The 21426-nt window shown below is 37.9% G+C and overlaps 1 long non-coding RNA gene and 1 other non-coding gene across 4 annotated transcripts in view; one reads left to right on the forward strand and one right to left on the reverse strand.

Annotated features, from left to right (window-relative positions):
- Positions 1 to 21426, reverse strand: part of LOC107970850 (uncharacterized) — a 293982-nt gene that overhangs the window by 227582 nt on the left and 44974 nt on the right. The window lies entirely within an intron of this gene.
- LOC112208814 (U8 small nucleolar RNA) lies at positions 7781 to 7916 on the forward strand. The gene has a single exon (XR_002943369.1). It is a non-coding gene; the product is annotated as a U8 small nucleolar RNA (small nucleolar RNA).

The raw sequence follows: 21426 nt of genomic DNA on the forward strand, positions 1-21426 counted from the left end.
ATTCTAAAATTTAGAATACTCTCTTGTTAGAAGTAGACTGCCTGCTGTAACTTCTACTATCAGTGAAATCTTCTTATGACTATCATTAAAGTAAATTTAAAAATAGTTTTATTAATGCTTTTAGTCACAAGAAAAGAATTCGCAAATTTAGGAGCACTAAAAAGAAATATACTTCAATCTTAAAGCCCTCGGAACGGCTTATCTGATGTCAGACTTGATTTGGAAAATTTTGACTGAACAGCTTCTGTTTATAACTTGGGGGCTGTTGACCTCAACTAGATTACAGCTGATGTTGCCTATTTAAAGCCCAAATAAATATTAAAGAAAAGAGAAAGATGGGAGTGTATTCATTTTCTTCAATTAAATCTTCCACGCAACTGATTGAGGAAGTAATTTTCTCAGTAGTCACCCAAACTTTCTTTGTCATAATTACTCTGCATTGTCTAATTTGGATTTGTTTTCAAGCTATTATTTCAAAAAAGTCACCGAGTACTTTTTTTTACTAGTATCTCCTACTTTATATCATGTTCTCAAAGGCATGTTATATATTCACTGGATCATACCAGAACAATTGTGAACACAATCAAATTATTCCGGGATCATAAAGAATACACGGTAAGATTTTTCCAAAAAACAAAATATTTAAAAGGCAAACTGGTAGGTGTATTAATTGTGCTTCTTAAGCTTGTCATTACAGAAGTTCCTTTTTATTTCTCCAAGTGAGAAAAGTTTAAGGTCTTGTCACTCACAGTGTGGTGTGTGAACCAGCTACATCAGCTTTCCCTGGGAGATTGTTAGGCAAGCAGAATCTCAGACTCTACCCCAGACCGGCTGCATTAAAACTCACAGTTTAGAGTGAGAGTTGATGATGGCCAAGAAGAATCCCCCAGTGATAATTCTCTCCTGCCCGCCATGGTAGGAACACCAAATTGAACAACTATACACACAAGAAAGCACCTTCCTAAGAACAAAATTCACAGTACCTGGTTCTAACATCATATAAGATGAGAAAAGGAAAGAGAGTATTGAAATCACAATGGATTACAGACAAATATTAGACCTCAAACTACGAAAGTACTGAAAGAAAACATTAGGGAAACTCTCCAGGACATTGGACTGGGCAAAGATTTATTGAGTAATACTCCAAAGCACAGGCAACCCAAGCAAAAATGGACAAATGGGAACACCTCAAGTTAAAGAACTTCTGCACAGCAAAGGAAACAATCAACAAAATGAAGAAACAACCCACAGAATGGGGAAAAAAAATTTGCAAACTATCTATCTGACAAGGGATTAATAACCAGAATATATAAGGAGCTTGAACAACTCAATAGGAAAAAAATCTAATAATCCAATTTAAAAATGGGCAAAAGATTTAGACATTTCTCAAAAAAAGACATACAAATGGCAAACACGTATATGGAAAGGTGCTCAACATCACCAATCATCAGAGAAATACAAATCAAATGAGATATTATTATCTCACCCCAGTTAAAATTGATTGTATCCAAAAGACAGGCAGTAACAGATGCTGGTGAGAATGTAAAGAAAAAGGAACCCTCATACACTGTTGGTGGGAATGTAAATTAGTACAGCCACTATGGAGCACAATATGTAAGTTCCTCAGATAATTAAAAATATAACTACCATATAATCCAGCAATCCCACTGCTAGGTATACGCTCAAAAGAAATAAAATCAGTAAATCAAAGAGATATACTTTTATTTTATAATAAGCACTGCCATGTGTTTATTGCACTGCCATGCTTATTCACAATAGCCAAGATTTGGAAGCAACCTAAATGTCCATCGACAGATGAATGGAAAAAGAAAATGTGGTACATATACACAACAGAGTACTATTCAATCATTAAAAAGTAGGAGATTCTGTCATATGCAACATGCATGGCACTGGAGGACATTATGTTAAGTGAAATAAGCCGGGCACAGAAAGACAGACTTCACATGTTCTCATTCATTTGTGGGAGGTAAAAATTAAAACAATTAAATTCATGGAGATAGAGAGTAGAATGATGATTACCAGAGGCTGCTAAGAATAATGCAGGGCAGGGAGGGGCCCTGGTATGGTTAATGAGTACAAAAATATAGTTAGATAAAATTAATAAGATCTAGTATTTGATAGCACAACAGGGTGATTACAGTCAACAAAAATTTGTTATACATTTTTAAATAACTACAGGAGTATATAAATGGGATGTCTGTAACACAAAGAAATGATAAATGCTTGAGGTGATGGATACCGTATTTGCCCTAATGTGATTTTTTTTTTATTTTTCTTTTTTATTTCAATTGGTTTTGGGGTAACAGGTGGTGTTTGGTTACATGGGTAAGTTCTTTAATGATTATTTCTGAGATTTTGGTGCACCCATCACCTGAGCAGGTGTAGAGTAACTGTACCTGATGTGTAGTCTTTTATCCCTCACCCCCTCCTGCCCTTCTCCTGAGTCCCCAAAGTCCATTGTATCATTCTTTGCATCCTCATAGCTTAGCCCCCACTCATAAGTGAGAACATAAGATATTTGGTTTTCTATTCCTGAGTTACTTCACTTAGAGTAATGGTCTCCAATTCCATCTAGGTTGTTGCAAATGCCATTATTTTATTCCTTTTCATGGCTCAGTAGTATTCCATGGTGTGTGTGTGTGTGTGTGTGTGTGTGTGTGTGTGTGTGTGTGTGTATCTCACATTTTCTTTATCCACTCATTGATTGACGGGCATTTGAGCTGGTTCCATATTTTTGCAATTGCAAATTGTGCTGCTATAAACATGTGTGTGCACATATCTTTTTTGTATAATGACCTCTTTTCTTTTGGGTAGATACCCAGGAGTGGGACTGCTGGATCAAACGGTAGATCTACTTTTGGTTATTTAAGGAATCTTCACAGTGAAAAGGAAACTACTAATGGTGGTACCAGTTTACAGTCCCACCAGCAGTGTAAAAGTGTTCCCTTTTCACCACATCCACGCCAACATCTATTTTTTTTTTATTATGGACATTCTTGCAGGAGTGAGGTGGTATCACACTGTGGTTTTGATTTGCATTTCCTTGATAATTAGTGATGTTGAGCATTTTTTATATGTTTGTTGGCCATTTGTATGGTTTCTTTTGAGAATTGTCTATTCATGTCCTTAGCCCACTTTTTGATGAGATTATTTTTTCTTGCTGATTTGAGTTCCTTGTAGATTCTCGATATTAACTCTTTGTTGGATGCATAGTTTGCGAAGATTTTCTCCCATTCTGTGGGTTGTCTATTTACTCTGCTAAAGATTTCTTCTGCTGTGCAGAAGCTTTTTAGTTTAATTATGTCCCATTTACTTATCTTGGTTTTTGTTGCATTTGTCTTTGGGTTCTTGGTCATAAAGTCTTTGCCTAAGCCAATGTCTAGAAGGGTTTTTCCAATGTTATCTTATAGAATTTTTATGGTTTCAGGTCTTAGATTTAAGTCTTTGATCCATCCTGAGTTGATTTTTGTATAAGGTGAGAGATGAGGATCCAGTTTCATTCTCTACATGTGGCTTGCCAATTATCCCAGCACCATTTGTTAAATATGGTGTTCTTTCCCCACTTTATGTTTTTGTTTGCTTTATTGAAGGTCAGTTGGCTGTAAGTATGTGGCCTTATTTCTGGGTTATTTATTCTGCTTCATTGGCCTACATGCCTGTTTTTACACCAGTACCATGCTGTTTTGGTGACTCTAGCCTTATAGTATATTTTGAAGTCAGGTAATGTAATGCTTTCAGATTTGTTCTTTTTGCTTAGTCATGCTTTGGCTATGCAGGCTCTTTTTTGATACCATAAAAATTTTAGAATTGTTTTTCTAATTCTGTGAAGAATGATGGTGGTATTTTGATGGGAACTGCATTAATTTATAGATTGCTTTTCGCAGTATGGTCATTTTCACAATATTGATTCTATCCATCCATGAGCATAGGATTTGTCATTTGTTCCATTTGTTTGTGTCATCTGATTTCTTTCAGCAGTGTTTTGTAGTTTTCCTTGCAGAGGTCTTTCACCTCCTGGTTAGGTCTATTCCTAAGTATTTTGATTTTTTGCAGCTATTGTAGAATGGGTTGAATTCTTGATTTGATTCTCAGCTTGGTCACTGTTGGTATATAGCAGGACTACTCATTTGTGTACATTAATTTTGTATTCTGAAACCTTACTGAATTTATTTATCAGTTCTTGCCCTGATGTGATTATTCTGCATTGTATGCTTATATCAAAATATCTCATGTACCCCATAAATATATTCACGTACTATGTATCCACAAAATTTAAAAATAATTTTTTAAAAACTCTACAGTTTAACCAGACCCCCTGGTGATTTATGTGTAGATCATAATTGGAGAAGCTAAGGTTTGAGTATGTCCCCCAAAACTCATGTACTGGAAGCTTAATCCTCATTATAACATTGTTGGAAGATAAGGCCTAATGATTAGTGGTGGTTAGACCATGAGGGCTTTACCCTCATGAATGGACGAGTGGTGGGTGAGTTATCACAGGAATGGTTTCCGTACAAAAGGATAATTTTGGCCCCTTTTTCTCTCATGTGCCCTCTATTTGTGCTTCTGTCATGGGATGATACAGCAATAATTCCCTTCCCAGACGATCTTGGACTTCCCAGCCTCCAGAACCCTAAGCTAATACATTTCTGCCTATAAATTATTTAGTGTGTAGTAGTATGTTGTAGCAACACAAAACAGAGAAGCACTGGTTTGGGGCACAACGGAAGAGTAATGTGTAAGCCTGAGCTCTAATCCTGATTCTGCCACTTACTAACCTTACTAAATTTCACCTTAGTTTCTTCATCTTAAAAGTGAGATTAAATAATAACCCCCAGGGATGTTCTGTGATTTTATTTTATTGCATCTGAAGGCCAGAGTAATCCCTCAATAAAATTTGTCAAATCTAGCTACCAAAAAAGTTGGAACCATTTAGTAACCCCCTATTAAAAACCCCTAAAATATTTGTCAAATCTAGCTACAAAAAAAAAGTTGGAACCATTTAATAAACCCTTTAACTTCTACTTTGAAGTTGAAACTCAAATGTATTTTTACGTATCATTTTTTCACCATGAGCTGAATCTGTTCATTTTTATTAAAATGTAGAATTAGTTTCTTTGATGATTCTTCTTAAATTCTCAAATGGAGATTTAAAAAGAAATGGTTTCCTAGGTATTTTATTCTCTTTGAAGCAATTGTGAATGGGAGTTCACTCATAATTTGGCTCTCTGTTTGTCTGTTATTGGTGTATAAGAATGCTTGTGATTTTTGCACATTGATTTTGTATCCTGAGACTTTGCTGAAGTTGCTTATCAGCTTAAGGAGATTTGGGGCTGAGACGATGGGGTTTTCTAGATATACAATCATGTCATCTGCAAACAGGGACAATTTGACTTCCTCTTTTCCTAATTGAATGCCCTTTATTTCCTTCTCCTGCCTGATTGCCCTGGCCAGAACTTCCAACACTATGTTGAAAAGGAGTGGTGAGAGAGGGCATCCCTGTCTTGTGCCAGTTTTCAAAGGGAATGCTTCCAGTTTTTGTCCATTCAGTATGATGTTGGCTGTGGGTTTGTCATAGACGGCTCTTATTATTTTGAGATACGTCCCATCAAAGCCTATGTGAAGGACCTCTTCAAGGAGAACTACAAACCACTGCTCAATGAAATAAAAGAGGATACAAACAAATGGAAGAACATTCTATGCTCACGGGTAGAAGAATCAGTATCGTGAAAATGGCCATACTGCCCAAGGTAATTTATAGATTCAATGCCATCCCCATCAAGCTACCAATGACTTTCTTCACAGAATTGGAAAAAACTACTTTAAAGTTCATATGGAACCAAAAGAGAGCCCACATTGCCAAGTCAATCCTAAGCCAAAAGAACAAAGCTGGAGGTATCACACTACCCGACTTCAAACTATACTACAAGGCTACAGTAACCAAAACAGCATGGTACTGGTACCAAAACAGAGATATAGACCAATGGAACAGAACAGAGCCCTCAGGAATAATGCTGCATATCTACAACTATCTGATCTTTGACAAATCTGACAAAAACAAGCAACGGGGAAAGGATTCCCTATTTAATAAATGGTGCTGGGAAAACTGGCTAGCCATAAGTAGAAAGCTGAAACTGGATTCCTTCCTTACACCTTATACAAAAATTAATTCAAGATGGATTAAAGACTTAAATGTTAGACCTAAAACCATAAAAACCCTAGAAGAAAACCTAGGCAATACCATTCAGGACATAAGCATGGGCAAGGACTTCATGTCTAAAACACCAAAAGCAATGGCAACAAAGGCCAAAATTGACAAATGGGATCTAATTAAACTAAAGAGCTTCTGCACAGCAAAAGAAACTACCATCAGAGTGAACAGGCAACCTACAGAATGGGAGAAAATTTTTGCAACTTACTCATCTGACAAAGGGCTAATATCCAGAATCTACAGTGAACTCAAACAAATTTACAAGAAAAAAACAAACAACCCCATCAAAAAGTGGGCAAAGGATATGAACAGACACTTCTCAAAAGAAGACATTTATGCAGCCAAAAACACATGAAAAAATGCTCATCATCACTGGCCATCAGAGAAATGCAAATCAAAACCACATTGAGATACCATCTCACACCAGTTAGAATGGCGATCATTAAAAAGTCAGGAAACAACAGGTGCTGGAGAGCATGTGGAGAAATAGGAACACTTTTACACTGTTGGTGAGACTGTAAACTAGTTCAACCATTGTGGAAGTCGGTGTGGTGATTCCTCAGGGATCTAGAAATAGAAATACCATTTGACCCAGCCATCCCATTACTGGGTATATACCCAAAGGATTATAAATCATGCTGCTATAAAGACACATGCACACATATGTTTATTGCCGCACTATTCACAATAGCAAAGACTTGGAACCAACCCAAATGTCCAACAATGATAGACTGGATTAAGAAAATGTGGCACATATACATCATGGAATACTATGCAGCCATAAAAAAGGATGAGTTCATGTCCTTTGTAGGGACATGGATGAAGCTGGAAACCATCATTCTCAGCAAACTATCGCAAGGACAAAAAACCAAACACCGCATGTTCTCACTCATAGGTGGGAATTGAACAATGAGAACACATGGACACAGGAAGGGGAACATCACACACCAGGGACTGTTGTGGCGTGGGGGGACGGGGGAGGGATAGCATTAGGAGATATACCTAATGCTAAATGACGAGTTAATGGGTGCAGCACACCAACATGGCACATGTATACATATGTAACAAACCTGCACGTTGTGCACATGTGCCCTAAAACTTAAAGTATAATAATAATAAAATAAAATAATAAAAATAAAAATAAAATAAAAAAATAAAAAGAAATGGTTTCTTCCCCTTCCCTCTATATTCCTTCAATTTATCTTTCCTCTCAAAAGAAGGGGAGAACCCTAAAAAGAAAAAAATCAAATGAGCACAATAGTAATTTTTCAGAACTTCAAAATGAATGTAAGTAAATTAAACTCTTTCAAAGCTGCACATGTAGCCCTGAAGAGGCCCTTCTGTTAAATGGTTAAATAAGAAGACAAGAACGCAGAGCAAACTTATCCATAGCACGTATCCAACGTCTGTGTAAAATCCTTGATCTGTTCACAGGGAGATGGCAGCAAGATAGCCAAAGAGCAGAAGGTTGCCAAACTAAATAAAGAAAATCAAGACAAAGAGCAGGAATAAATGTAACAAAGATACCATAACGATATCTTGGAGTTATGGTCAGGTGGAATAATCCTTATCTGTTTCTCCTTTTGAAGGGCAGATTAGAACATTATAATTGGAGTTCACATGATACATGATTAAAGTCTCTGTGTAATCATGACTTACAATATCCTGATTATTCCTATCTTATTCTTCCTGAAAAAAGTATATATTAGAGGTTTATGGCTAAAATATGGGATGTGGGTGATCAATAGCCGCAAGGAGCACCTGATGACCCTTTGATTAACCTGGGACCCCAGGTTTTGAGATATGGACCAAAGCTATAAACTGTGAAATAGTCAATTATGTCTGTAATATGAAAGAAACTGCTCTTCCAATTTTGGTTAATGATAGTTTTTTTTCTATATAAATGATGATCTTATCAACCAAATTAGGGGGATTTTTAAAATTCATTTTATAAAATATAGTTTAACTCAAGTGACTCTCTAGTTACAACCTGCTTGTGGATCTTAAGTATAGCTACTTCAATCCTTTTTGCCAATGCCACTAGATTAATAGTTCTCACCTACCAAATGGCAAGGCTTCCATCCTTTCTGATGTCTCTTAGATACTCCAAAGTGGATGGGGACTATCTCACATAGAATTTCCACAGCTTCCTGTGTCTCTGCTATCCTTATGCTCTGGCGCTTTACATTCCTCTTAGCTAATTCTGCTTAGCATAGAGCCCACATGGTGTCAATGGCCTTTGACATCCTTTGGAGTGTCTATCTTCTCAAATTCTGATGCTTGGGATGACATCCTACCTGCCTCCAAGTTCCTGTCATAAACACCACCTGATACTTTATTCTGGTCACCAATACCTTGGTGTTAACCCAACCTTGACCTCCAGTCCTCACCTCTCTCTGACTGGTAGAGAAATGATTTTCAACCCTTCCATGAGAAGGGAGAAGGAATCTGACAGCAGAAATGTTTGGGCTCATAGTAATAAACTGCTTTTAACTTCAGCACATAACTATCTCTTTTCCAGGGTCATAAGTGACCACAGAAGTCTGAGCTGTGTAAATTTAAAAGCAGCCTCACATTTGTACCCTACATCAATTCTCTCTTCCCATTGTGACAGACGCTTTCATTTGTTGTAGTAATTCTTTTCTCTAAGGAACCCCTTTGTCTTTTATTTTACTCTGGTTTCCTTTGAAGATTCTAATGAAGCCACTTTCTATCCTTCACAAATGTCAGTAAGAGTCTGACCCTTATGTCAGACAAAGCCAGAGGTGGAGTTAGAAGCATGAGGTAGACTGACAGTAAAGTATTTGATACCTTGATATGTTCAGTCCTGACTTTGCTAGTCTGAAATTTTAAAACCAATTAATAGCATATTTTGAATTATTAGAGATATAACTTCATATTAAAATGGTCCTAGTCAGCACTTTACATGAAAATATTTTCTCAAATATTGAGAGCACTTGTTTCAAGTCTCGGATCAATCTCAATGTTACTTGCTAAAAATGTGAAGGTAGGATATGAGCCCAATAATCAGATTACAAAATTCACACCTACCATTAACTCTACTTGCAAACTAACATATGAAATAAAAATGCGCTCACAGTCTTTAACTTTCAATAATATACATGTTTCAAATAAAAGAATCTTGGTAAATATAAAGGCCAATAACTTCATTTTATTTTATTTTTTAATGATTTCAACTTTTCTTTTAGAAACAGGGGTACATGTGTAGGTTTGTTACCTGGTCATATTGCATGATTCTGAGGTTTGGGGTATGATTGATCCCATCACCCAAATACTGAGAACAGTACCTAATAGGTAGTTTTTCAACCCATCTCCCTCGCCCTTCAAGTAGTCCAGAGTGTCTATTGGTACCATCTTTATGTCCCTGAGTGCCCAATGTTTAGCTCTAACTTACGAGTGAGAACATGCAATATTTGGTTTTCTGTTCCTGTGTTAATTTGCTTAGGATAATGGCCTTCAGCTGCATTCATGTTGCTGCAAAGGATGAGATTTCATTCTTTTTTACAGCTACATACTATTCCATGGTACGTATGTGCCATATTTTCTTTATCCACTGGTGATGGGCACATAGGTTGATTCCATGTCTTTGCTACTATGAATGGTGCTGCAATGAACATATGCATGCATGTGCCTCTTTGGTAAAATAACTTATTTTCTTTTGGGTATATAACCTGGAAGGGGATTGCTGAGTTGAATGGTGGTTCAGTTTTGAGTTCTTTGAGAAATCTCCAAACTGCCTTCCACAGTGGCTGAACTAATTTACATTCCCACTAACAGCGTGTAAGTGTTCCCTTTCCTCTGCAGCCTCACCAGCATCTGTTGTTTTTTGACTGTTTAATGATAGCCGTTCTGACTGGTGTGAGATGGTATCTCATTGCGGTTTTGATTTTCATTTCTCTAGTGATTAGTGATGTTAAACAATTTTTCATATGCTTATTGGCATTGTGTGTCTTCTTTTGATAAGTGTGTTCATGTCCTTTGCCCATTTTTAATAGGGTTGTTTTTGATTGTTGATTTAAGTTCCTATAGATTCTAAATATTAGGCCTTTATTAGAGGCATAGTTTGCAAATATTTTCTTCTATTCAGTAGGTTGTTTGTTTACTCTGTCGATAGTTCTTTTGCTGTGCAGAAGCTATTTACTTTCATTAGGTTCTACTTGTCAATTTTTGGTTTTGTTGCAATTGCTTTTGGGGGCTTTGCCAAAAATTATTTGCCAAGGCTGATATAGAGAAGGGTATTTCCTAGGTTTTCTTCTAGGATTTTTATAGCTTGAGGTCTTATTTTTAAATATTTAACCCATCTTGAGTTAATTTTTGTATATGCTGAAAGGTAGGCATCTAGTTTCATTTTTCTGCATATGGCTAGCCAGCTATCCCAGCACCACTTATTGAATAGGGAGTCCTTCCCCCATTGCTTATTTGTGTTGGCTTTGTCAAAGATCAGATGGCTGCAGGTGTTCAGCTTTATTTCTGGGTTTTTTATTCTGTTCCATTGGTCTAGGTGTCTTTTTTTGTGCCAGTACCATAATGTTTTGCTTAATGTAGCCTTTTAGCATAATTTGGAGTCAGGTAGTGTAAAGCCTCCAGCTTTGTTAACATCCTGGACCCGATGGAGTCACAGACAAATTCTATCAGATATACAAAGAACTGTTATCAATCCTACTGAAACTATTCCAAAAAAAATTGAGGAGGAGAGGCTCCTCTCTAACTCATTTTATGAAGCCAGCATCAGCCTGATACCAAAAACTGGCACAGACACAATGAAATAAGAAAGCTTCAGGCTAATATTCCTGATGAACATAGATGCAAAATTCCCCAACAGAATACTAGCAAACCAAATCCGGGAGCACACCAAAAAGTTAACACACCCTGATCAAGTAGGCTTTATTCCTGGGATGTACAGCTGGTTCAACAAATGTAATCAATAAATGTAATTTACCACATAAACAGGATTAAAAGAAAAATCCATATGATTATCTCAATAGATGCAGCAAAAGCATACAATAAAATCCAAAATCGCTTGATAATAAAAACCCTCAACAGACTAGACATAAAAGGAACATATCTCAAAATAATAGGAGCCATCTATGAAAAACCCACAGCCAGCACCATACTGAACAAGCAAAAGCTGGAACCATTCCCCTTGATAACTGGAACAAGAAAAAGATGCCCTCTCCCACCACTCCTATTCAGTATAGTACTGGAAGTTCTAGCCAGTGCAATCAGGCAAGAGAAAGAAATAAAATGAATCCAAATAGGAAAGGAAGAAGTCAAACTATCTCTTTTCACTGATGATATGATTCTATACCTAGAAATCCCTAAAGACTCCACCAAAAGGCTCCTATAACTGATAAATGCCTTTAGTAAAGTTTCAGGATACAAAATCAATGTATAAAAATCAGTAGCATTTCTATATATCAATAACATTCAAGTTGAGAGTCAAATCGAGAACAAAATCCCATTTACAGTAGCCACACAAAAAAACTGAAATAACTAACATATTTAACCAAGGAGGTGAAAGACATCTACAAGAAGAACTACAAAACACTGCTGAAAGACATCAGAGACAACACAAATAAATGGAAAAACATTCCATGCTCATGAATTGGAAGAATCAATATCATTAAAATGGCCATACTGTCCCCCAAAATTTACAGATTCAACACTATTCCTATCAAACTGCCAAAGTCATTTTCCAGAGAAACAGGAAAAAACTATTCTAAAATTCCTATGGTACTTCATCTTAGAGATAAAAAAATGAAGACCCATAGAGTTGAAATGATTTCAAAAGTCTCTAGGCTTGAGTTCAAACTGAAACCTCCTTATTCTCAGTTTGGTTATCTTACCTTTACATCCATTACCATGTAAAAATAGCCTGTGATGTTAAAGTATTTTGCCACAATGACGCATTCATTTAGCCAGTAGATATTATTAGAGTATCTTCTATGCATCAGACGATGTGAAAGAAAAGTGATCTACTAGGAGTGAAAATATTAGTTCAAGCTTCAGGTCTTCCAAACCTGATGTGTGTATAAATTATACCAATGAGTGGTATAACCTAATTAATTGAAGGATGAGGCACATGCTACAATGAGGGGTTACAGTGAAGTCATTCATAAGATCTCTTTCAGTTCTCAGCTTCTGTAATTCAACTAAACAGCTATACATGTGTTTAAAGAAGAAAAAAACTCATGAATGAAGATTTACAGCTTCACCTGAGACCAAAGAAAGATGTTCACCTGGCAGATTTAAGTCGCTGGATAACATCTGACAATTTTTTTTTTTTGTAAATGAAGAGACTATGATAGATTACTACCTGTCATTTTGTTCAAACAAATCAAGCATCTAGTAACTTTAAAAGAAACAGGTATACTGCATGCCTTATGTATTCAATAGTATATTTTTAGAATCTAGAAAGATAAAATGATTTTTACCAATGCTTCTCTTTTAAAAAAGAGCTGTTTGATAGACCTAAACATTTAGAATTACACTCCCAAATTCATCTTATGTACACTCTCCAACAGAAATCATAAATTAAATTTGGCACTCCATTGAATTGGATCAGATCCAACAGATAATCTCCAAGGTCAACCTAGGTTTTAGATTTCATATAAGTAAGGTTGAAGGGGAGGAATAAGTTTTCACAAATCATTTAATATTTTAAGAAATGGCAGAGGGTTAGATTTTAAGAAAGAAGCCTAAATATGTTTAAAATCAGTTACTATAGATAAATAGTATGGCTGGCCATTTTTTTCTGATAAAATAAGAGACTATGTTTAATCCTGGTTTTCTCTTATAAATTTATTATTGTGGATCTCTATTAACCAAACTTTTCCTTGTTACAAATAAGAAAATCCCATTTTAGAGAGATGAGTATTTTTCAGGTATTCACACAGTAGGGCCAGAGCTCAGATTCTGTATTCAATTCTATTCCACTTCACTGCTATCTCCTTTTTGGTCCCTTGGCTCCCTCTCAGTTTGGGGGATGGTTTTTTAAATATGATTCCAGGTTTTTCTCATTAAAATTGGCATTGTGAACAGGATCTGAGAGACCAAATGGTGAGTCAGGGAGGAGTATCTATGGAGGAAATATCAGAGTTGGCAACGTGCATGTGAGGTGGACTAGCCCAATTGTTCAAACTTTGTGGGCCACCACATAAGTATGGGGACACTTGGAAAACACTGGTAGAGACTGAGCACCTATTGCAAGAAGCTAAGATATTAAAGTACAATAAAGATAGTAAATGCACTGTTGTTGCAATATGGCTAGCTACTAAGAAATCATTAGAGCAGGAAAGGGAGAAAGAGTAAAAACTCCTGCAGAGGGTCAAAGGCATATCAGGTTTTCTAGGACTCCAGCTTGTTACATATCATGGTCCCTTCTTGTGCACATTTGAAAACTGATGGGCAAATTACAAAAACAAAAAAAAAATCAGAGCTCAAATGGTTAACCCACAACTATAAAGTTAAGCAGAATCTTCTAACACTTTCTATTTCTCTCTCTCTTTTTCTGCCTGCTTTGAATCTGCTATTTTTAAGTTGCTAGTGTTGAAATAAAACTCACTGTTTATGGTAACACTAATTCAAGGTTATGTGGGGATTTTGTTTTTCTTATACAGTTCAGCCAGTTCTAGCTAAAATGTAAACAATGAAATGCATTTGAAACTGAAGAAAAAAAAGGACAAAACAGGTTTTTAAAAATCAAACTGCCATGGAAACTGCTTTACCCAAAATTTTGATCCACAACTTTCCTTGGATTATCTATCAGGGCAAATAAAGTTTAGCCATGTGAACAGGTCCCAATTTTATAAAAAAATAATTTGAATCCAGCTGTCTTTTGTAATATAATGAGTTTATGATGCTGTCTCACGGCTAGAATTCCAAGGTGAAAGCCATTGGATCTCTGTATGTGTGCATACATGTTTAAATGTGTTTATGTGTATGTACATGTATTATGTTATGTGTTATATCTAGCATTCTACCACATTAACTTATAAATAAATGAGTACTCATAAATAAGTTCAAATGCTTTCCAAGTTTATATAAATTCAATAATCTTTGGTAAATAAACTGGCTTTAAAATTACTGGTAAAATAAAAATGTATCTTCAAAAGTGTCAGCATACATTTTTGTCTGAGTTTGCTAATAGATACATTTTATATTTGCTTCTGCTAGATACTTTATGGTGTCAGGGTTTGACATGAAGGTTATAAGACTGTAAACCCAGCCAAAAACAAAATGATCTTTGTTTGTGTGATTTTTTTAATAAGCAAGATTAATTTGATATTGTTGGTTTAATGGAAACAGCTGAATTTTTCTGAGTTATCAGCAAAAATGCCCATGTTTAACTTGAAGGTTCTTGCTTAGCTGAATACCTGATATTCACAAGCTATGAAAATAGTTAACAGAAAAATAGTTTGCAATGATATGTAGCTTTACATAATGTCTTGGTTCTCACTAGTAACCCAGATAAACTGCTAAAAGTGAATAGATTGAGTAAATGTAAATGAGATCAATGCTTGTGGGTAAAACTTTCATGTAGTTTAAACTCTTAAAGTTATTTTAGGCACTCATTGAATGTCTTGATCACTTCCAGTTTAAAAAAGGTTGTAATACGGGGGAAGCATTGGTGGACTTCAGTGAGCTGGATAAAAACAAAGACCATGTCCAAAAAGTAATTAAGGAACAAAAAAGGGATGATGGGACAAATGGGTGTCTGTACACTTGCCCCGGCCCAAACAGGCAATATATATGAAACAATACTGTCTGCCAGGGGGACACTCTGAAATCACCCGAACAGTTCAGGAATTACATGAAGTACAAATAGTCAGTATGGCCCACAACCCCTGTAGCAGCCCTATGTGTCCTGTGAAGACACCAGATAGCACCTGGAGAATGACTGTAGACTACCGTGAGCTGAACAAAGTGGTGTCCCCGCACGTGCAGCTGTACCCAATAGTGCTCAACTGCTAGAGCAAGTGGTTTGTACGCTGGGAAATGTCCATGCTGTGACTGACCTGTCTAACACCTTTCCTAGTATTCCTTTAGTGGAAGATTCACAAGACCAGTTTGCCTTCACTTAGTAGGGCCAACGATAGACTTTTTAGGTGCTACCACAAGGGTACCTGCACAGCCACATCATATGTCACAGTACGGTTGCAAAGGACCTGTCTAGACTCTTTCTGCCTGCCTTGGTCTCCCTGTTTTACCATATTAATGATGACATGCAAACCTCAGAGCCTTTTACAGATTTGGAGACTGCCCTACAAACTATCTTAGATGGCTCAAAGGACAGGGAATGAGAAGTCAACCCCAAGAAGAAACAGGGGCCCAGTATAGCCATCAAATTCCTGAGAGTCACCTGGTTGGAGAAGATGTAAAACATACCTAAAACTGTCATCAATAAGGTATCACAGTAGCCTGTTCCCCAGATGGTAAGCTAACTCCAGGTTGTCCTAGGTTTACTGGGCTATTTCTTCGTTTGGTACAAACCCTTCACCTTTCCTTCAATAAAGGAAAATTTAAAATGAGACTGTACACATATAGAGCAAGAGGCATTTGACAAATCAAAAATATTGGTAAAACAAGCCAAAGCATTAGGTGCCCCACTGCCACAGCATCCTTTTGTATTAGAAGCCACTAGAGATGCCACAGGGATGAGCTGGAGTTTGTGGCAAAAGCAACCAACAGGAATTGTTACCTGTTGGGCTTTTATCTCAATTGTAGAGGGGGTCAGAATCCTACTATACAGTCCTGGGGCAATAACTCTCAGCCCTGTATAGGACATTGCAACAAGTGGAGGCTATCACCAGAAAGCAGACCACCACAGAAAAAAACTGCCTACTCATAAAAGGGTGAATGAAAGGTCTCCTAGCCAAGCCCACCCCTAGAGTGACACAATCACACTGCATAAGTGGCATCCCTGTCTACAACTTAGGGGTGCCTTGTCCACTAGTCCTTTAAGACAGGCACTATAGGAGGCATTAAGATCCATCCACTTTGAACAAGTGGAGGTAGCAGACATGGCAATGGAGCCACCTATCAGGTCAACCACATATATGAGGAGTCCCAGGTGATACTCACTAGGCTTGATACACTGATGGGTCTAGCAAAGTTACCTAACACCAACGGTCAGCAGTTTGTGGTGCAAAGGGATACTGACACCATACGGAGAGAACGGGGATTAGGACAAAGCAGTCAATGGGCTAGGTTACAGGCAGTTTGGATACCCATCACCTATGAGGCTTGGCTGCTAATCATCTATCTACACAGATAGTTGGGCTACACAAACAGGACTTACCATGTGAATCAATCAATGGGCCACAGACAGTTGGCAGGTTTGGGGCAAGCCCCTTTGGGGAATGTCCATGTGGCAGAACATTCACATCAAGTTATAAGAGAAGGATGCCCAACTTAGGTGTACCATGTGGATACACACAGCCCCAGGTTGCCTCTGAGAACTCAGGAGGCAGATGCCCTTACTCATGTTTGGGCACTTTGCCAGAGCCCATTGGAGGAGGCTGCCATATGGGTACATCACAGGAGCAGTCACCAAGGGGCAGCGACAGGTGGGCCATACGAAAGGCGGCAGGCATCCCAATCCAATCTGGAGATGCTTTGGCAGCTGTTCAGAACTGTGAGATCTGCTCATAACTGCGACCTGGAAAAGTTCCCTCCACACCAACTCACATACATCGAGCCATACAACTGTGCAAGACTGGCAAGTCAGTTATATTGGCCTCCTGTCCCCAGGTAGAGGGAGAAGGAGAAGGTGTGCCTTAACTTGTACAGACACAACAATGGGGCTACTACAGGGGCCTTCCCAGTAAGACATGCCACTCAACTGGAGACCAAGAGTCTCACTGCTCTTGGTGTCATGTATGACATGCCAAAAAGGATAGTGATCAAGGCCCCCATTTCACAGGTCACGATATCCAACACGGGGCATTGGAACAAAATATAGACTAAAGATTCCACTGGCCATATAACCCAACAGGGTAGGCCTCATAGAAAAAAAAAATGGCCTGTTAAAAACTCAATTATGTGCATTGTCTCAGGACAGTTCTTAAGGGTACTAGACTAAGGATCTCCCTGAAGCTATACAAATTTTAAATAAGCCACCCACTACCACACATGGCATCACTCCCTGTGAATGGTTGGGCAGGCCTATAAAACAGGTGTCACAAATTCTCAGGATTACCTGAGACTCCAAGTCATGCTCCTGAAACAGATGGGCAGACTGTGCTCCTGAGAACAGCAGTGGATCTGCCAAGTGGCAATGGCTACGTGGACCTGAAGTTGAGCTGGAAATTGCTCCCATACTGGGTCAGTTTTATGGCACTGGGGGGCACTATGAAGACTGATGGAGGAGAGGCGATCCAAGCTATGCTCCTTTATAGAGGTCTGAGAGCTTTACAATATCAACACACGGCAGCACCAATACCTACAGGAGTAGGCATAGTGCTGATAGTGTGGGCAAGGCTGGAAACTTACCAGTTGGCTACTGTGCCCACTCTTAGGGAAGGAAACCATGTATGGTACTATAAGCCAGGCATGAAGTACATGGTGGCCTCCCTAATGGGGCCAATGGGAGATAATATAGCAGTAATAATGTTACAAGGAGTGGATACACCCATGAGGGTTCCTACTAAACACCTGTGTTTATGCCAATAGGCTGTTGTTCCTGCTACCCATGGAAGCTGCACTGGAATGTAACTACAGTAGCAGTCAGCAACCAGTCCAATTATTGGGTATATGGATACCTCCCACTATCAAATTATAACAATATGCCTCACAACAGTCTGCCTTTCTCCCTACAGAACTGGAGTGCCAGGTACATCAGCACCAATAGTGCAACCCAGGTTCACTGGGGATTGTCTCCACCTGGAAGCCTAATGGCCAATTTGATGGAGAACCAACAACATTTGCTCTTATACACAATACCTATTGTTGTACCTATACCCCTGGTAAAAAGGATAATGTCACAGATGCGTTGAATAATTTGTCAACTTAGTTCCATGATACAGCCCAATTAGGTTTCTTTGACTCATGCTCAAAATGGTTACACACCTTACCTACTCATTGGAGTTATGCTTGCTAATAGACGTTATAATTATAGTTAGCTTCTGTTTTTTATGCTGTTATGTATACTGTGGATGTGACTTGTACACACAAGCCATGTCTATATGTTACACATCTGTAGAGTTCTTCCCCTCATACCCCACTCAGGGACTCTTACACAAGATTTGTGGAAAGAATGTAAGGGCTGATGGATTGCAGTGTGACAGGTCCCTCACCATGTTACTTAAGGGTGTATGTCTGCTGCCTGAACCCTGGAGGCCAGGCTGCGAGCCAAGGCCATGATGCCTAGCCAAGGAGCAGGTGTCCCTAAGAACCCAAATATCTCGGAGAGAGTATATGAGAAGCTAACAAGGAAAACAGTCCCATCACACACACACACACACACACACACACACGGCAAAGAGCCAGAAAATTAGCTTAAAAGCAGCTTAGAGATGGGAGGCAGGACAGATCTCTAAAGATGCCCTGCTGCCATCCAGGAGTGCCTCATATGCAAGTCCTAATAAACTTACGTACTCGCCATGTTGGACTTGACTGAGTCATTTTTTGGTCTCTTAGTTCCCTTCCAGTTTGGGGGATGGTTTTTTAAATATGAGTCTTGGTTTTTCTCATTACAGTTATTATCACCACAATGGTAAAATACTTTGATATCTGTACTTATCAACAATTAAAAATTGACTCAAGATGTACATTAACATTCTTATTCTTTTTTAAAGCATATTTGAAGTTGCTTTTTATTTAATGTCTTAATTCCTCTTTTGCTAAACAACAGAGTGCAGAAAATAGTCATGGTTGAAAACACAACTGTCCAAAGGACAAAAGCAGAATAAAAACAATAATAATTATTCAAGAAATAAAATGAGATATTTCTTGTGTATCGAACTGGCAAAGTTTTTGAAATGATAATGCCTAGTGTTGGCAAGGGCAGGTGTGGTAAAATAGTCATGCTCATTTATTACTCATGGAACAGACTTTTTAGAAAGTAATTTGACCTTAACAGTGCTCATATCATTTGACATAGCAATATCACTTCTAGAAATGTTAAAATTCAAAATAAAAAGTTTCTTGAAGAATTTCAGCATTATTTATAATATTAGGAAATTGGAAATAACCTAACTGTCCAAGAACAGAGTAATAGCTAAATCAAATATGATACACATGTGATATGGTACCAGTAAAAAATCATTAATTTGAAGAATATTTAGCCACATAAATAAATGCTTCCCATGTAATGTGTAGAGAATGAGGCAAAAATATCACAATTTTATAAAACAGTGAACATTAAAAAGCAAGAAGGAAAGATACAAGGTTAACAGTGATATCTCTCTGTGAAGAGTTTACACTTAAGTTTGTAGATATGAGTTGGTAGACACATTACTTTTATCTATTTAGTAATGTGCAGATAATATACAATATACAAATAATATACCAAAGAACAGAGTCTTGATCAACTAATTATCTTTGTTCAGGGAATATCCCTTGAACTAAATCTGGAAGAATGAGTAGGTTTCTAGATGGAGAACTAGTAGCGGCATTCTTGAAGGAAAAAATTACATATGCAAAGCCACTGAGTTGTTTGTATTTCCAGTATCTAGTTCAAGAGCGAAATGCTCAATTAATGTTTGTTGACGAATAATAAATAAGTTATAAAGAAACATGATTTCTTTCTCTCTGAATGTCCTCTGTCTTCTGTATTTCAGTCACTAAAGGTTAACTATTACAATACAATGCTATATTTCTGTCTTCATTTGGGCTGCTATAACAAAATGTCTTAGACTGAGTAATTTATAAATAATAGAAATTTATTTCTCATAGTTCTGGAAGCTGGAAAGTCCAAGATCAAGACACCAGCAGATTCAGTGTCTGGTGAAGGCTCACTCTCTGCTTTATTGACGGTACCTCTTGCTGCATTCCCACATGATGAAAGGCCAGGAGCACATCCTTCAACCTTTTTTATAAAGGCACTGCTATGGCTTGAACGTGTCCTCCAAAGTTCACATGTTTCAAACTGGAACCCCAATGCAACAGTGTTAGGAGGTGGGGCTTAATGAGAGGTGATTCAGCTATGAGGGCTCTGTTCTCATGAATGAATTAATGCTGTTATCATGACAGTATGTTAGTTATCATGGAAGTGGGCTCATTTTAAAAGGGGGAATTCAGCTACCTTTTCTGTTTCTTGCTCATGTGATACCTTATGATGCAGCAAGAAGTCCCTAAACAAGATGCTAGCCCCTCGATCTTGGACTTCCCAGCCTCAAGAACCATGATACATAAATCTGTACTCTTTATAAATTACCCAATACTCTTTATAAATTACCCAGTACTCTTTATAAATTACCCAGTACTCTTTATAAATTACCCAGTCTTGGGTATTCTGTTATAATGGCAATCCCATTCATGAAGGCAGAATCGTCATGATTTAATCATTTTTCAAATGGCCCCACCTTTTAATACTATCACATGACTATTAGGTTCCAACATATGAATTGTGGAGGAACACCAACATTCAGAACATACAAGTTAAAAAATTCCAAGTTAATTAATTTTATATCAGTTACATTTTAGAATTTTGCTTTCTAAAATCATCTTTAAATTCTTTAATCTCATCAGTAGTTGATCTCCAAAAAGTTTGTGTAGGATGAGTGAATTCTGGACAACCTCACAGAGAACCAATCAACACCTCTTAAAAGTATTAACTCGAGCCTGAGGCTAGCAAGATGGCCAAATAAGAATAGCTCTGGTCTGCAGCTCCCAGTGAGATTGACGCAAAAGGCGGGTGATTTCTGCATTTCCAACTGAGGTACCCATTCATCTCATTGGGACTGGTTGGACAGTGAGTGCAGCCCACGGAGGGTAACCTGAAGCAGGGTAGGGCATTGTCTCACCCAGGAAGTACAAGGGGTCAGGGGATTTCCCTCCCCCAGCCAAGAGAAGCCATGAGGGACTGTACCAGGAGGAACGGTGCACTCTGGCCCAGATATTGCACTTTTCCCATGGTCTTTGCAACCCACAGTCCAGGAGATTCCCTCTGGTGCCTATACGACCAGGGCTCTAGGTTTCAAGCACAAAACTGGGTGGCCATTACGGCAGAC

Source organism: Pan troglodytes, chromosome 2 (genome assembly GCF_028858775.2).
Source record: "Pan troglodytes isolate AG18354 chromosome 2, NHGRI_mPanTro3-v2.0_pri, whole genome shotgun sequence".
In the NCBI taxonomy this organism is placed as follows: domain Eukaryota; kingdom Metazoa; phylum Chordata; class Mammalia; order Primates; family Hominidae; genus Pan; species Pan troglodytes.